The sequence below is a fragment of the Mauremys reevesii genome, linkage group 7 (genome assembly GCF_016161935.1).
Source record: "Mauremys reevesii isolate NIE-2019 linkage group 7, ASM1616193v1, whole genome shotgun sequence".
NCBI lineage: Eukaryota > Metazoa > Chordata > Testudines > Geoemydidae > Mauremys > Mauremys reevesii.
The window spans coordinates 47486282-47504982 of record NC_052629.1 but is presented as its reverse complement, the minus strand read 5'-3'; the positions used below and the strand labels follow the sequence as shown (position 1 = coordinate 47504982).

Here is an 18701-nt window from a genome sequence, read left to right as displayed (position 1 = left end):
CTAAGCAGGTAACCATGAGGAAGGGGATTACTTTCCAAACAACTGGCGTCGGGTTATAACATCGAAAAAGGTCATTTTGTTTCCATGTAAATGCTGTAATTAACTGTTTTAATAGGTAAGCAAGTGTATGTTACTAATGATTGAACCTTTAAGCAGTGAAAACACATGTTGGGATGGCTGTAATGTGGTTTAAATCGCCAACTATGTGGTGTGTCAGCCATCCTTAACGCTATCATGCTTGCAATCAGGAGCACAGTACATAACAATACTCAAATGCCCCATGGCAGAAAGAGGAAAAAGAAAACCCTCAGGAGCTGAATATCATAAACGAAAGGCTGAGAGGAAAAAGACCAAGCAAAACAGCAGGGAACCTTCCTTAAATATCATCCCTGTAATCCAAATAAAGATGGAAGCAGTTTACAGCATCCAGATGAAGGAATTATACTTGGAGAGGAGGTTAGCTCACATCCACATGGAAGCAGTTTGGAACATCAAAATTAAGGTATATTACTTTGAGATCAGAATAGCTCACATCCACAAAAAAGCAGTTTGGAAACTCAAGATGTTGGAAACTTACTTCTAGAGGAAGGCGGCTCACAGCATCAAACTGATATGGAAGTGGAGAAAATGTATTCACCTTCAGAGAGACATGCAGAAATTGAAGTAAATGAAGTAGAAGGAAGAAAGGATGAGGAAGTTACAAACAAGTTACAGTTTGGGGACCCAGCTTCATGGCCCAGATGTGATGACAGTGTGCGGCAAATTATCGTGGAACATGGACCTGAACAAGTTCATGAATTTCCCTTCCCTAAGGATGGAAATAAAAGAAAATTCTCTGCTCAGCATTACAATAGGAAACTCATTAATGGGGAAGAAATTAATCGAAACTGGTTACAATATTCAGTGTCAAAGGACTCTGTGTTTCGCTTTTGCTGAAAATGGTTCAAAGGACTGGAAAAAACATATCTTCAATTCTCTCTTCACATGAAAGAAATACAGAACATTTGGAATGTTTTCAAAATTGGATTGAAAAAAGGAAAAACTATCGAAGAAAATGTATGTGTGATCAAGGAAAAAGAAGAATATTGGCAACAAATATTAGAGCATCTGATTGCTTTAGTGAGAGTTCTTGGTGGGCAATTTAGCATTCTGCAGCTGCAGTAGAAATGAAAAATTATACACTCCAGGTTATGGAAATGTTTTAAAATTTGTTGAATACCTAGCTTTGTTTGATCCAGACATGAAGGAGCATCAACGTAAAATAACTGATCATGAAACACGGGTTCATTACTTAGGAAAAAATATGCAGAATGAACTGATTCAAATCCTAGCAAATGCCATTAAAAAGAAAATTGTAGAAGCTGCCCATTCTGCAAAATACTTTTCAGTAATATTGGATTCTGTATTCTGCAAAATACTTGTCAATAATACTGTATACCAGATGTGAGTCATGTTGAACAAGTGACAATGATCATTCGTTTTGTGGATATGGAAAAGTCTGCAGATGAAGATAATGTTGAAATGCTCATAAAGGAACATTTTTGGGGTTTAGTACCACTGAAGGGGACGACTGGAGCATTTATGACAGAAACTATTCTATAAGAGCTTGAAACAATGTCCTCTGTTGAAAACTTATATTGCCAAGGCTATGATAATGAGATTAATATGAAGGGTAAAGACAATGGTGTGCAAAGGAGAATGATGGAAATCAATCCTAGAGCCTTTTTCATGCCTTGCAGTGCACTTTCTTTGAATTTGGTTGTCAATGATGCTGCTAGATACTGTTTGGAAACAAGCAGTTTCTTTGACCTGGTGCAACGTGGTTATGTGTTTTTCTCAGCTCAACAAGCTGTTGGGAGATTCTGACTCGCCATGTGAATTCTCTAACTGTGAAACCACTTAGTCAAACAAGATCGGAGAGTCGCATTGATGCTTTGAAGCCTCTTTGATATGAACTTGGAAACATTTATGATGTCCTAATTGAAATTTCTGATGATACACCTTTACTGGATCATCTGGCAATATGGCACATTAAGTGCAGAAGCTCTTGCAAATGGCCTTTCCAAGTTCAGATTTGTGACTTCACTCATTTTGTGGTATACTATCCTTTTCGAGATTAACCTCACTAGTAAGCAGCTTCAGGAAAAGAACTTGAACATACATTTGCTATTCAAAAACTAAAGCAAACTAAAAATATTTTAGAGGAAGTCAGAAGTGATGAAGGGTTTGAAAGAATACTGGTAGATTCTCTCTAGCTTGCTGAAGAAATAGACTTTCTGACAGAATTTGAACCAGAGCCAGTTTGTGTTGGGCAAAAGAAACAGTAGTTTTCATATGAAGGACAAGTCACACCCATTCAGAACCCAAAACAAAGGTTCAAAGTGAATTTCTACTTCACAGTCCTTGATACTGCTATTCACTCAGTTGACGAAAGATTTCAACAGATGCAGCAGCTAGAGTCAGTATTTGGCTTTCTATATGATATCTCCAGCTTGCAAAAGAAAACAGCAAAACAGATAAGAGAATTTTTTATAAAACTGGAGTCAGCATTGACTCATGAAAATTCAGAAGACATCGATGCTACAGATTTGTGTAGGGAGCTACAGGCTTTTTCAAGATGACTTAAGAAACATTCCACTCCTGAAGAAGTACTGAAGTTTGTTTGTGAAAATAAACTCACAGACAATTTTCCAAACATTTTTATAGCTCTACGCATTATTCTAACTTTGCCAGTTTCCGTAGCTAGTGGGGAACGTAGCTTCTCCAAGTTAAAATTGATAAAAACATATCCGCATTCAACAATGGTGCAAGAGAGTATTGTTGGACTTGCTACAATGTCAATGGAGCATGAAATAGCTGGAAAACTGGATCTAAAAGAACTAGTGACTGAATTTTCAAAACTTAAAGCAAGAAAAGTCATGTTTGAAGAGCACAGTGTGTTTTTTATTTGGAATGTTTTGTAAATACAGGTTAAAGTTCATTGAAAAGTTTTCTTATTTCTTTCTATATTGGATATGGTGGTAATGGCAGTTAAAGCAGGATAGTGTAACGGATGATTTTGGATTTGTAATAATAAAAATTAATAATTTTAATGCATTTTTATTTGAAATTGGACTGAAATATCATCTAGCTGTCGTGTACAAATCTATTCTGAAAAATTCATGTCTCTATTTTATCTGATCTCAGCAACATTGGTTGGACAGACGGACGGACAAACTGAATAATTAAGGCTCTGTTTGGAAAAAAAAAACACTTAAAAACATTAAAAGGAAAAAAGGGGCAAAATGTTTCCCAGTTTACCAAAAACCTCAACCTAGATCTGCCCTTGCGATTTGGGGGTGGAAAGGTGCCGGTTGCATGGTTTTCCTAGGCTGCCAGTAGCTGGCAGCTAGTCTAGGGCCACCCCTGCTCTTTCTCCCAGTTATGCCCTAGTGTGCATCTGTACATCAGGGGCTAGGGAGGAAAGTGTATAGCAGCTTCCTGTGTTCACTCTATGCCACTCAGGGATTTCCATACACTAAGTGCATCCACAGATGGAGAATTAAACTGGCTTTCTGGCCCCTTTTGTCTGGTGGAGTGGTGCACAGGGGCCAGAGAAGGATGGAAGATCTGGCCCCTTGAGAGGAAGATGTACTTCTAAAAATGCGTATCTTAAGTCCTTTCCCTCATTGCATGAATGCAGAATTTTAAAAACCCAAGAGTGAGTCTGCTAATGATATTCTTCATCATTTGCAGCAGAAATATAATATTAACATGGTATTATTGTCTGAAAGCCAGGCCTCTGTCAAGGTGCTTAATTACTTTCTCCGATTTAATTTTTGCTGCCACTGACCTGATAAATGGAAGAAAGAATATAGTTTGTCATATCCTCTTTGAATCTAAGCACACTAGTTTCTATTCTGCCTTCTTATAATGTTGTAAACTTTTCCAATAACAGATATTCCCATATCTTTGTTGGTTGCAAAATATATGCAATTTTGCAAAGAAGCTTTCTCCCGAAGGCTGTAATTTCTCAACAAACCATCTGCTATATCATTTTCTTTCCCAGAAAAAAGAGAGGCTGAGAGCCAGAAATAATTTCTGAATGCTCTATGCCCAAGTTATTAATACCTGATCTAACTAACATCCACAGAGATTTAGAACCATTTTTTTTAATCTTGCTGCATAAAATATTGTCCAGCTGTCTGGCAATACCAAAACCTGAGTGCTCGTTACAAATTCTGGGTTTGATAACTCCTTCCGAGTGGCTAATAATCATTTGTTTCTCCTCTTGAGTACTTTATCTCATTGCCTACAGTTGCCTGGTCCTTTATTTGAGTCATCTGTCTATGCTGTTCCTGGTTAGAAAATGACTGAAGAGATACTAATAAAGGAGACTGTATGGTGTAATAGGCCCCTACAATACCTTCCAGAGGTTGACTTGAAAATTTCACAGTGTGTTTCTAATGGTCTTTAAACGTCTTGAAATCAGATGTCAAGGATATGTGTTTCTGAAGAAAGAGTCACATTAAGGAAAAGTCAGTAAAAAATGGACTAATTATCCCAATGAATTGGCTATTAATTCTTATGGAATTTGCTGAGTCCAATAAACATTTGAATTGGACACTAAATTCTTATTTGGAAAAGGAAACCTCCAACACTTGAGCAAAAAATAATGGAATTCTATGACCCGAACTTGTGTAATTACTTGCTGACTTTTTCATTTGTAATATAAATGCCAGTGTCAAGACTATACAAATAGAGCGATGGGGAAGGCAAAAGATTCTGCTGCTATGGTATTGCATTATGATGAAGGCAGATTAGCACCTTTGCCCCTAAACTACTTAGGAAAGAAATTTTAGGATGACACTGGCTTTAGGATTATGCAAAATGACTAGGAGTGAATAAAACCACAATCTCTCCTCACCAAATAATTTTTTGTTTTGTTTTATTAACAAAGCTATTTCTTTTGACAAGTTCCATATGACTGCTCAGGAAGGGCTTCTGTTTACTTTTGGACAGTGAACAAAAAGCCTTATCATTTTCTTTAGCATCCTGAATGATTAGCACCCTCCAATACACCCACCGATGGGGAATCTTGTATGTCATCTCTGAGGACAGTTATTTCCTGTTTCAAATGTAGAATATAAAATGTATGGGTGGGATTTATGATTCAAGATGCTAAAGAGACATACAACATGTCAAAAGCTGTACTCTGGAAGGTGGTAGATGAACTGTCCATTGGCTCCTAGAAGGTTCAATAACTTTGAAGTCATCAGGTGAAACAAAAAAATCTTTGGAATAAAGGTACTAGGCTGCAGACTGTGTGAACATTAGAACATAAGAACGGCCATACTAGGTCAGACCAATGGCCCATCTAGCCCAGTATCCTGTCTTCCAACAGTGGCCAATGCCAGATGCCCCAGAGGGAATGAACAGAAGAAGTAATCATCAAGTGATCCATCCCCTGTTGCCCATTCCCAGCTTCTGGCAAACAGGCTAGGGACACCATCCTGGCTAATAGCCATTGATGGACCTATGCTCCATGAATTTATCTAGTTCTTTTATGAACTCTGTTATAGTCTTGGACTTCATAACATCCTCTGGCAAAGAGTTCCACGGGTTGACTGTGTGTTTTGTGAAGAAATACTTCCTTTGTTTGTTTTAAACCTGCTGCCTTTTAATTTCACTTAGTGACTCCTAATTCTTGTGTTATGAGAAGGAGTAAATAACTCTTCCTTATTTATTTTCTCCACACCAGTCATGATTTTATAGACCTCTATCATATCCTCCCTTAGTTATCTCATTTCTAAACTGAAAAATCCCAGTTTTATTAATCTCTCCTCAAATGGAAGCTGTTCCATACCACTAATCATTTTTGTTTCCCTTTTCTGTATCTTTTACAATTCCAATATCTCTTTTTTGAGATGGCAGGACCACATCTGCACATAGTATTCAACATATGGGCATACTATGGATATATACAGAGGCAATATGATATTTTCTGTCTTCTTATCTATCCCTTTCCTACTGATTCCCAACATTCTGTTAGCTTTTTTGACTGCTGCTGCACATTGAGTGGATGTTTTCAGAGAACTATCCAGACTGATTCTAAAATCTCTTTCTTGAGTAGTAACAGCTATTTAGACCCCCTCATTTTGTATGTATAGTTGGGATTATGTTTTCCAATGTGCTTTACTTTGCATTTATGAACACTGAATTTCATCTGTCATTTTGTTGCTCAGTCACCCAGTTTTCTGAGATCCCTTTGTAACTCTTCACAATCTGCTTTTGATGTAACTATCTTGAGTAGTTTTGTATCATCTACAAATTTTGCCACCTCGCTGTTTACCCCTTTTTCCAGATGGTTTATGAATATGTTGAACAGCATTGGTTCTAGTACAGACTCCTGGGGGAAACCACTATTTACCACTCTCCATTCTGAAAACTGACCATTTATTCCTACCCTTTGTTTCCTATCTTTTAAGCAGTTACTGACCCATGAAAGGACCTTCCCTCTTATCCCATGACAGCTTATTTTGCTTAAGAGCCTTTTGTGAGGGACCTTGTCAAAGGCTTTCTGAAAATCTAAGTACACTATATGCTAACCCACATGCTTGTTGACCCCCTCAAAAAAGTCTAGTAGATTGGTGAAGCATGATTTCCCTTTACAAAAAACATGTTGACTCTTCCCCAATAAATTATGTTCATCTATGTGTCTGATAATTCTGTTCTTTACTATAATTTCAACCAGTTTGCCTGGCACTGAAGTTAGGCTTACCAGCCTGCAATTGCTGGTAAGCCTAACATTGTTAATTTCAAGACAGTAGGTGCCACTTTCAGAAGTTTTGATAAATGCCCATTGAATTACTATTAAAACAGAGCTTAATTACAGTTATACTAGATAAAAGCATGGTCTTTGCTCCTAGGATATAAATAAAACTGCTATCTAAAAATAACATCAGCAAATCAATAGCAACAGCAATTGAGGAAAGAGGAAGGGTGAGGAAGGCCTCTTCTCTTTACTCCCAGTAGCCTTTGATGCATTCCCCCAACGTGACCCACAACATCAGCTACTGCCTCCACCAGCCTTTTGGGGACAGAGTTCCAAAGCTCCCAGATAAAATGGCTCACTGACTTAGAACTACCACCTTCCTCAGTGATTGAGGCCTACTTGAATGACATTAAAAAATGTTTGCTGTACAAAGACAGCATGGATAGTATGGAGGGATACCTAGGGCTGAGTTTCAGCCTAAAATGCTCAGAACCCTGGCCTTCAGATAAATACAGTACATCAAACTCTACAACTACAGTATTGCCAACTTTCCAAAACTTTATTGCAACTCCCACGATATTTGGTGTTTTTTCCCAGAGCAACAGCTGCTGGAGACAAATGTTTACGTGAGAATATCTGCTTTTTTTTTTTTAAAGAAAGTTTCTAGCCCTCATGACTGCAGAGAAAAGACTGAAAATGTAACCCAAGCATACCATAAAGGGTTGAAAACCAGAACGCATATAAAAATAACCCCAAATTTAAAAAAAAATCATGATTTTTAAGCGAGTCTGAGGATTTTTTGTGTCCTGACTCATGAATGATGTTTTTTAATTTTTGTGGTTGGCAATTCTGCAAAGACCTCAGAGAGTGATTGCAGCTTCAAGTACAGAGAGCTGTAAATGCCACGGAAGGTATGTCTACACTGCCACTGGGAGTGAGATTCACGCTAGTGGGACTCTAAAGATACTGTGTGGACATTGCAGCACCAGTGGAGTCTCAGACTAGCCATCTAGGCTCAGACCCAGGGGGTAGGGTGGGCTTGGGCTTGAGCTTGGATGGCTAACCCAAGCCAGTGCTGCAATGTCCACACTATTGTTAGCGTACTAGTGTGAGCCCTACTGACACAAGTCTGTCTACTCAGGCTGCGAGGCCCGCTTCCAGGTGCAGTGTAGATGTATATATAGACTACAGCAATAAAACTAAAAAGATAGCTATCTTTAAAATATATATTTAAAAACTGCCAAAACTCACAGGAAAGGTGTTTCCAAAGTCAGACTCATCCACAAGATGAAATCCTATCTGTTGGCGCTGATACAGTCTGTTCTGTTTCTGTAGCCTTTTCATGGTGTAACAGGGTGTTATGTGAGGTAAAGCACAGCGCACTGTACCACAGACTTTGTATACTAGGTTCGACATAGTTGCCATATTAGTGTCTCTTAAAATGAGAAAGACCTAAATGGAGACAGGCTGAAAAACTTGGCAAATGAAGAAATTACCATGCTGCCAGGGCATGTACCATATTTCCCCATTTATGGAGGTGATAAATTAGTGGTAGAAGGACAGGGGAGTAAGAGAAGGGAAAGAGGCCAAGTTTTTGCTGGATAATTTCCTCTTTGGATCTGTAGATTCCACAAAATAAGTGAGCTCTCATTTTTAAAAAGGAGACTATTGGTAAAACTAAGTGTAATTTGCCCACAGATGTAACTTTTGTCTAATAACCAAAGCAACTACTGTAGGATTTTTAAATCATGGCTTTCCATTATTCAATATAAAACCAATGCTGTTAAGGAACTGGAAATCTAAATCAGTACTTCAGACAAAGAATGGTTTACAGATATGAGAGAAATAGTAGTGCATGAATGTCTCGTACATAAACTGCAAGATGACATGGCAAAGGAAATATAATACATTTTAGAGACTATTAAATAAATGGATACTCACATTTTGAGGTAGAGATACTGCAGTATTACTGGATGGCATCATGGCAACAGAGTTGTGGACCACTCCAGTTTCTATATTACTTAATGTTTGGTCTTTCACTCATCTTTATTTCATGACTTCTTTCCTCTTAACTTAGTCTTCTGCATGTTTGATTGCAATAATTAGCAACAAGTCTGTGAAAGTTCATGTACAAGTGAAGTGGATAGTTACCCCATACATTTCTAGAAAGTGAAAAGATGGTAAGCTTTTGCAGTGGTTATCCTAATTATTCATTATTTATATTCTTAGTTATGTTGTTATATTTGACACTATAAGAAGTATACTGGTACTTCTGATAAATGTATCTCATGCTTTGTATATGAATGTATTTCTAATTTTATGAACTATAATTTCAGAGTAGCATATTAATGCATTATCCTCCCTCTCCGGAATATGATACCATTTTACCTTGCACTGTCATTAATATACATTGTATCAGAAAACATTTTACTCTTATCACCACATTTTGCAGAGTTAACTATCATCAGGAGAGAGAAATTGCTATCTGCTCTAGCTGTGATTTACAATATGATATTGAGTTGAAGGTTGGGAGATGTTGTTGCAGATTGCAGGAATTGAAGAGGAGAAAGCACCAACTATGGTAATTATATGGTGGCAGATTGCAAGAGAAGGCCAATGCTAGATGAACTGATAGGGGACTAGGTAAAGACAAGGCCCAAGAGAGGCTGTAGAGACACTGTGGAGGTATTTAAAAGTAGGGGTGGCATGGAGAGGGATGCCACTGGGAACTGGGCTCAGAAATGAATGAGGTACCAGTGCAGTTTTCTGAGATAGTCATTCATCAGGTTTCTTTGTATTGTGAGAGGGCAGACAGCAGCATTCAGCATATATTGAAGCCTGGGGTGCCAGGATTTAGGAAATCCACAGGGAACAGAGCTGCAGCAGTCAAGGCAAGAGGAGGTATGAAGGCAGGGATGAGGAGTTCAGTAGCAGCAGATTTAAAGCAACACTATATATGTTGGAGATGATGGCAGGCAATTTACAGACATAGCAGCTGTAAGGAGAAGAGAGCAGAGGCACGGACGACACCAAGGTTAATGTATTTATTAAATACATTAGAGATTGGGGCACTCAGATACTATAGTAGTGGGGGACATATAAATATCAGAGAGTGTGTCTATACAGGGGGTTTAATCTGAAGCTTTTTGAGGCATGTCAGGTAACTTGCAGTATGCAAGTCACATCAATAACATGCACACAGGGAATGCCTGTTCATTTTCAATTCACATTGTGTGAATGCACACTGGCTGTTTGCTGCGAACTGAAGGGTAACGTTCTTGGAAACTATCCCATGGTCCTTTGCTTCATTGCTGCGCAGTGTGCATCCTGGGAGGGTTTTCACTAAACTGTGGGAAGCTAGGTAGGTTAAAAAAATTTTGAACAAAATCCCATGTTTCTGCCCTCTACACCCTATATTTCCTTTTTGCTATGGTTCATGCCATTTTCAAATTGCTGTTGGCCAGCATTGACCCAACAATGCTCCGCACCATTATGGTGATGTGTGAATATACAGAGGTTGCTTGGGTTGTATTATAGCACTCAAAGCTGGATGAATGCAGAACTGGAATTTACGCATTGCACCACCAAGCAGATGAAGCAGGAGAATGTTCTAGAGCAACAGCAGCAGTTCCTCTGGCAGCAGGAGAACACTCTGAAGAGGTAGCAGCAGATGAGGAGGAAGAAGAGGACTATGCCAAGCTGTTGGAACTAGAGAACCAGTTCCTAGATCAGCTACATAGCTTTTTGTGCCATTTCTGGGCCTGGGAAATCAGCATGGATTAGTGAGAGGGGATTGTTTTGCAAAGCTGGGATGATCAGCAGTGGCAAGATAACTTCAGGATGGGGAGAGCCACCTCTTTTGAGACCTGTGTAGAACTGACCCCAGAGCTGAAGTCACAGTGTATGAACACGAGGTGTCCCATACTTTCTGGATGGATAGATTACCATTGCCATCTGAAAGCTGGCCATCCCAGAATGCTGCTGGTCTGTAGCCAACCAATTTAGCAAGGATTGTTGGGACAGTTCTCATGCAGATTGCTATGCCATTGATAAGGTGGTGTCTAACTAGTCATAATGCTGGGAAATGCTCAGGAAACTATCGATGGCTTTGCATAAATGGGTTCCCAAATGATATTCGTGCAATTAATGGAACTCATGTGCCTATCACTTTTTCATGCCCTCAGGTTGGCCAGCCTCTCAGCAGGAGATAGAGGCCCTGTCCTTGACAATCTGGCTATTGCAGGTGCTATGGCTGTGGGAATATGGCAAACAAAATCACTTATTTTTCATATACCAGACAGGCCATGATAGCATTGTTTTAAATATGAATGTGATTTTTACCACCCTCGGGTTCTTCCCAGTCCTGGGGAAACCTCAGAGAGAAGCAGTCTGCATGTCAGGAGGTACTGGGTTCACTGGGATTTGTCTGCACTTAGGAAAGTTGCGGGGACAGGTAGAGATGGAATTATGTTCCTGTTTTGGTCTTTCAATTTTTTGTGTGCACCGGAGGAGCTTCTGGAGTGTCAGAGGAGTTGGGAGTGGGAGTTAAAGTGACCTGGTGGATAATCCCCTCTACATCCTGTTCAGGCTGTCGTGACTTTCGATGATGTTCTGCTGATGCAGGTGGCTAGGAGCAGAGAACGGACTTATTCAAAAACGCAAAGGACAGACCAGTCAGATGCACAAGGAAGTTATTCACCAGGATGGTCCTCCCAGAAATGCTGCAGGACTGCAAGGGATTTGCAAGCTATGCTGAGGGGTATGGATATGCAGCTATTCCCTATAATGTGTGAAATGAAATACAGCAATTTCTCAGTCTCCAGTTCTGCTATATCTCCCTTGCAGAGAAAAATAGACAGGGTCCTGCAATGATTGCCAGCTACAATGCATGATACAAGGCATTTGTACCTCAGCAGGGAGCAGTACTATTTGTACCTTTACCAGCCATGCAAGTGTCCATGTATACCTCATGTAAACCATGAACACTAATCAAACTTCTTTTCTGGTAACCACTGGCTCAAAGGGCTGAATTTTGCACAAATGAATGCTTTTGTTCTTTGAATCTGCTGTGGGAGGGGAGGTGTGGTACAGCCTGCAGCTGTGCCATGCTGACAGCTGCCATTTTGAGACAGCAGAGTGGGTGGGGGAGGGTTCGCTGGTTAGGACAGATGAGAAGGGTGGGAAAGGAAAATGTGCTTCGTGGTGTGGTCCTGAAAACTGTAGACAAAACAGTTGCAGCACCCTGTCTCTGTTTCCCTCCTTGGTTGCTCAATAACACCACTACAGTCCACTATGTAATAAAAACATCCCCCTCCTGGAGTCCAATATTTATGTACCATTGTGGTCTGTGGTTGTAGGTAACCTGTCTAGTGGGGAGATGTGAAAGATATTGCAACCCCATGCAGTCTGGTTGGGGTACATTGATTTAAGTGAATGGTTTATGTAGGATTGTGTTCTCCTCCATGGGGGAGGGCTAACCACAATTCCTCCAGGAATTAAGAACAGTGTGGGGTAATTAGGCAAATTCAGGCAAGTTGTAACACCTCCAGAGAAATACTACCACCACCTGGAGAGTCTCATACTATTTCAAATTGGATTCTCCAGAGACCAATAGACAAAGAAAGGATTTTTGGATAAATAGCCTGAGTTTAAACTGAGTCAGGCCCAAATGGACAGGACCTTCAAGGGGGGCCCCCAATCATTCCAGAAGGGTTGAAAGGACTTGACCTCCTAGGGTGCCATAGACAGATGAGTGACCTTTGGTAAGCTTTTAGCATGTGAGTAGGTTCTTTTATTTTTATGTTTTCTGTGTAATGCTTCTGCATTAAGCATGCACATTTATTCTAAGAAGCTGTATAGTAACTTAGAACTGTGGGCAATACATGGGTCAGAGCTTTTGGAGACAAAGCAAAGTACAGATGCTGCCTGCTTAGGCAGTTTGGCTTGCTGGAGATATCACAGTATATTCCAGGGAGTGGGGAATCCTTAAAACCCCCAATCAGGAGGAGGAGGGATGCAGGTCTCTGCCCAAGAGGAGTGCCAGCTGGGAGCTGGAAACCTTTAAGTGGGTGCCATGAAGGGACTGCAGAAGGGTGGATATAAGTGCCATTACTCTGAAACTCTGATGTACTGCAGGAGCCTTTCATCACTCTTTGCCACAGCTACCTGAGCTTCTTGGCTTCTCTGCAGATTTCTGTTGCTCTTATAATGGAAATCACCTGGTTCCTCTCCAGAGTGGTTCCTCAGTAATCAGGGATGGCTGGACCCAGGCCTTCCAGCCCTTCGGGGCAAGCCACACTGCTATAGGCTGCTTGCTCTTTATCTGGTATTGCTTGGTGACCCCTTGCAGAAATCTGCTTTGAAATATCCACAAAAAGGTCTTTATTCTAGTGGCTGGTCACAAGAACTTCCTGAACCAACACTTCTCCCCAGACGGCAATAAGATCCAGGGTCCTAGTGGTTCCAAGTCGCCACTCGAGGCATGTTGTGGGGCTTCTGATGTGCTATTCACAGTTGTCTCACAAGAACAATTAACTGGGATCTAGGAGCAAATTGGTAAAAGCTAGCACAGTGCCATCTTTTAAAGGTCAGATATGTCATTCTGGGAACTTGACACCAGAGCAGAAGAGGTCAGTAATTGTTGACTCGCAAAGCACTGTGGGATAGTCCTTGGAAGCATGCAAGAACTGGTACACAGAATTGTGTCCACATGAATAATAGAACAAACTAATTCAATTTGAAGCCAAACTAGTCCACTTTGCAAGAGTTCTCCAGAGTTTGTGATAAATGTGACATTAGTGTGCAGTGATGGATTGTGTCATGTATATGCAACAATTTTTAAACCACATTAACTTGATTTGATCCAATTTAAAACTTCTGTGTAGAGAGGACCTTAAATAGGTTACAGATGGAGGCAGATAGGACAGAGTGGAGAAGATAGAAGCAGAGAGGTTTCTCTTAAGAAAATCTCTCTTTTTTTTTTTTTTGGTAGACATTCAGCTCAAGGAAGTCAATAGGAAGTGATAAGCTTACAGTTCAGTTTTCTGTTTCTTACTTGTCTGACATGCCTCAGATTTCCATCATCCCTCAAGTCTACCCTTTCCCACTACCCCACCTTGCCATGAAGAAGCATCTCTCCCTAAATTACTAGCATTTCTTTGATATTTTCCTCACTACCACACATGACATTTCCCTTCACCCATCTCTCACCAGTGGAACTAGGTGGGGAATCTTCTTCTATACCTGCTTGCACTACTCTTGGCTCTATTTAGCATATATATATTTATTTATATAAAATAAAATAAATGTTTATTATGTTTATTAAGAGTAGGGATGTTCCAGTAAAGCAGATTAAGTAAGGGACACTTTATGGAATATGGTTAATATCGTAATGCAAAATAATTAGATGTGAAAACTGGCAACTATTATTGCTATAAATATGGTTGTGCCAGAGAGGTTAGAAAAGATGTTTCAATGGAGGTGCTTAAAGGTATTTTAGTACTTCTTTCACTATTGAGTTTGCATACAGTGGATGCAGCTATAAAAGAGGGTTCATGTGCATATGGAAAAGAGCAAAATATGAAATACCTATTAGCTACAAAGACAAGCCGAGTATAGTTTGCATGTCTGTTTTTTTCTTTTGCCAAGAATTAATAGTATCAGAAAATGAACATTTCTTAATAAAGGCTGTGTTGCTGACACACCTATAGTGACTTCAGAACTGGTGTCTAACTTACTGTTCATTGACATCAAGGATCAAATTTTCAGTGGATCTTCAACATACTTTGCATTTGTGCATGCATGGCTCTGAGTGAACGCAACACTGGCATGCAGACTTTTTGAGCAGCATCCCAAGCTTGGACTGGTATAATCTTTACATCAACCAAATCTATTACTTGTTTGCACAAGTGATGGAGTCAGTCATCTGCATGTGTAGATGACAGTGCTAAAAAATGCTCAAACATTTGTATGTGCAAAGCTGCAAATGGAGGCCATGTTTTGAAACTCTGGCATTTCAAATATTGACATGCTGGTAAAACAAAACCTAGCATATTCAGTAGATTGAAACACAGGCATGAATGTTTAATATGACATGGTTTCAGAGCTGGTGCACAATCAAGGAAGGAAACTAAAGTTTATGCCAAACACAAATTGACGTACAAACCTCACAAACCACCATGAACAGCTGTAGGCCAGGAAATCCATCTAGCATGGGCAGAAAATGGCAGAAAAGTGTCCGGATACAGCTTTAACATCTGTTACCAGAACAGATGTTAGAGCAGCCCAGAACAATACTGTGCCACGGGCAGTTATCTTTTGGATATCAAAAGAGATATCTTTTCTGGTTTTGACATTGATATCCTGTTATGACATGACTTTTTATAGCAATGAGATCTCATGATAATGCAGCATAATGAATAATTATGTTGACATGATCATATGATCCACACTCACATGAGTAGTCCCAGAGAACTCAGCCTGAGCCTAGTGTTGTACCTCCCATTGCTGAGCAAGCTTATAGAGAAGCTAACTTGTGGCCATCTAACTGAGGCTAATATTCTAGACCTGGCCTGAATCCAGATTGTGCTGGGACATGGGACTGAAACTGCTTTGGTGGCACTGATAAATGATCTCCTGCAATCAATGGATAGATGACAGGCATCCAATCTCCTCCTGCTGCAACTTTGCAGCATTTGACACTATTCATCATGAGATCCTGCAGTCTCACTAGAGAGGTGGCAGGGGTCCAGGATAATGTGTTAAAATTGTTTGAGTCCTTTTTGGAGGGATGTACCCAATGACTAATAATGGGAAATTGCACCTGCACCACTAAACCCCTCAGTTGTGGAGTCCCGCAAAGATCAGTGCCCTCTCTGGTCTTTTTTAGCATCTACATGCAGCTACCAGGTGAACTGGCCAGATGACATGGACTTAAGTGCCAGAAATATGCAGAAAAGACACAGCTCTACTTCACCACATATGACTATACTACTGCCACCAACATGGCCCTGTGTTTGGGCAAAATCAGATCATGGATGAAGAATGGTGATGCTGGTGGGTAGAGAAAAGCTTTTTGAAGAGTTTGCAGCCATGATGGAGTCTCTTTTGGTTGAACGTGCACACCCATGATTACTCTATTCAGGCCACAGTTTAGGAGTGCTCCTGGATCTTGCTCTGGTGCCAAGCTCTCACATAGACGAATCTGTGAGTAAAGATTTCTACCACCTCTCTCTGGCTGACTAGGAAACTCCATCTGTCCTGGCGGACAGTGACCTGGTCTCAGTTATTCACACCTCCATCACCTCTCAGCTGTACTAGAGCAACATAATATACATAGACATGCAGCCTTCATTGCTTAGGAAACTGCAACTACAATAGAATGTTGCAGCAACTCTCCTCGGCAACATGGGCTACTGTGAGCACATCAAACTATCTTCTACTCTTTATGCTGTCTTTCCACAGAACACTGAATCAAGCTCAAGGTCTTTGTCCTTATTTGCTAAGCACTCACTGGCCTGGGCCCAGGATAAGTAAAAGATTGCTTAAAGCACTGGGATGAAGATCATGGTCAACATCTGAGGAACAGTGGAGCTTTCTACCTTAAGGATATAGCTAATCTATGCAGAAGACACAGCTGTCTGTGGGCCAGTCTGAAGCTGGGGAAAGAACTCCCCCAAGAACTAAAGACCATCCCAAACCTCACCACCTTCTGCTCCAAGTGTAAGGCACACTTCTTTGACCTGGTCTTCTCCACCAAACAAATCATAGCATATACATTTTTTAAAAAAAATCCCTACCAAAACAAAACATTCCACTGCATGTGTTTCTCCCCTTGGGGAGAGGTTGAAACCAGAGAACTAATACAGATGTTAGTCACATTGCATAATGTAGTACTGAACAGTGCTCAGATACTGCAGTGATATGTGTGGCATAAGAACCTACATAGAATAGAGCAATTGGACCTTAAATTAGTATTTTAAAAAAGTTCTCAACATTGTAGTCTCTGTGTAAAGGTTTATTGTGGTGATACAAGTCTGATGAGCTCCCTCTCCCCTGGACATTCACAAGGCTGCTGTTCCAGACCCAAACTTTGGGTCTGCGTGTGGTTGGCTTGCTGGGGCTGGGCAGTGTTTAGGCACGGTCTCTCTGGCTCCAAGCCTTTAGGCACACATTCCACATACAGACCCAGTGTCTGAGGGTCCCCACTGCTAAGAGGGGTGTCATAGTCCAATTGCTTAGGCCCTGAAGCTAGCACTGGCTTTCCTGAACCACCCTGGTAGCTGCTGCAGGCTCTCAGATTTCCATGGAAGCTGTGGACCCTCGGATTTAGTACTTCCCTTTGGGGGTGAGGGAGGGCTACAGGACTGTGTAAATAAGTAACACACTGACTCTGTAAAGGAAATTCTAAACACTCACATGCTTTACTCTGTGAAAGCACAAGAGATCTACAGATCTATCGAAAAATAAACACATGCATGCAAGATATTGCCTCAGTTTCCTCACCCTCCGGAGAGTCCTTTGGGTCTCTGTTTTGCAGGAAGTCAAGGATTCTTCTGCACCCCCTCTTCTCCTGCCTCATCTTGTTTTCTGGTTCTGGTCTCTTTCTGCTTGACCACACGCAGAAGCCTTCCTGCTTATAAGTATACTGGTTATGAGTTCCATTGTGAGCAGTCAGTGGCCATGCTGCATTCAGGTGCATAACCCCCTTTGTCTCAGAGCGGGGATGGAGCTGATAAGAGTCATTAGCAAATCATTAGTCCTTCCAGGGAGTCTTCAGTGCCCTGCTAAGGCAAGTTTCACCAATGATTGATGGTCAATATCTGTGCCAGTTCGCCTCCTCTTAACATAAGAGGTATGATGCAGTGAAGGATGACCATAAGGGTATAAATATACCGAAATGGAATACATAAAAATCGAAATGGAATACATAAGTTCACATAGTCAGATGTGACTGTCACACCTGGGCTTCGGATGAGTTTGTTGTATATCGCACTATGTAGTGTTGTGAGACTCACTGGCATGGGCCTCCTGCTGGTCATCTCGGGAATTAGCTCTTTCCAGCCTTTGGAGCACCCTTTGCCAGAAGGTGTCTCACCTGCCTCAGGCACCGTGTCCCTCCCAGACCCTAGTGCCCCTTACCCTGGGGTTCTGACCCATCAGGACCCCCACTCTCTGGGTCTCCCCTCCCAGGGGAATGCCCAACCCTCTAAGTCCACCTCACCTCAGTGGCTACTGCCAGTCATCATCTAGCCTCCCTTCACTGGGGCAGACTGCAGTGTAATGGCCACTCATCATTGGCAAGGGGGATTTGGACCTGCTGCCTTTCCCTGCAGCTCAGTACCTCCCTAGGCCTTCCTGTCAGGCCGCAGCCTGGGAGGTCGCCAGGCCTGAGCTCCCCAGCTCAGCCTGCACTGCTCTGTCCATGGTACCCTTTGCTCCTTCAGGCAGCTAGGTCCATCTCCCTCCAAAGCTAGAGAGAGACGCCTCTTGAGCTCCTTGCTCACAGCCCTTTTATAGGGCCAGCCGTGGCCTGATTGGGCATGGCCCCACTGTGGCTGCTTCCCCAGTCAGCCTAGCTTTTCCCCCACTGCAACCTTCTCCAGGGCTGCTTTTAACCCCTGTTCTGCTGGAGTGGGGCAGCATAGACAACTGCATCTCCTATTATCCCCAGATCAGCCCTTGCATGCACCTCAGAACCATCCTATGAACAAAGATCCTTCTTTGTTACAACTGGATAGGTTGTGATTACAGGCAGTTTAATTTACATCTTAACTGTTGGGGCTTCTTGAGTGATCTGTCCAGTCCCCAGGGAGCTCCAAAACAAACAGGATGCCATGTGGTTATGGACTGCCCTCTTTATTACATTGATGGGGATGGATGAGCTTGATGTCTCCAGATGAACATGCTGCGATTGTGGCTAGATCACTTACCCAACATATAATTAATG

At 41.3% G+C, this 18701-nt stretch overlaps 1 protein-coding gene across 1 annotated transcript in view; it reads left to right on the top strand.

Annotated features, from left to right (window-relative positions):
- Positions 1 to 16216: 16216 nt before the first annotated feature.
- CABCOCO1 (ciliary associated calcium binding coiled-coil 1) overlaps positions 16217 to 18701 on the top strand; it is a 144356-nt gene continuing 141871 nt past the window's right edge. Inside the window, exon 1 of the mRNA XM_039482825.1 lies at positions 16217 to 16474. The gene's annotated coding sequence lies outside the window, so the exon portion shown is untranslated. The remainder of the gene's footprint in view (positions 16475 to 18701) is intronic.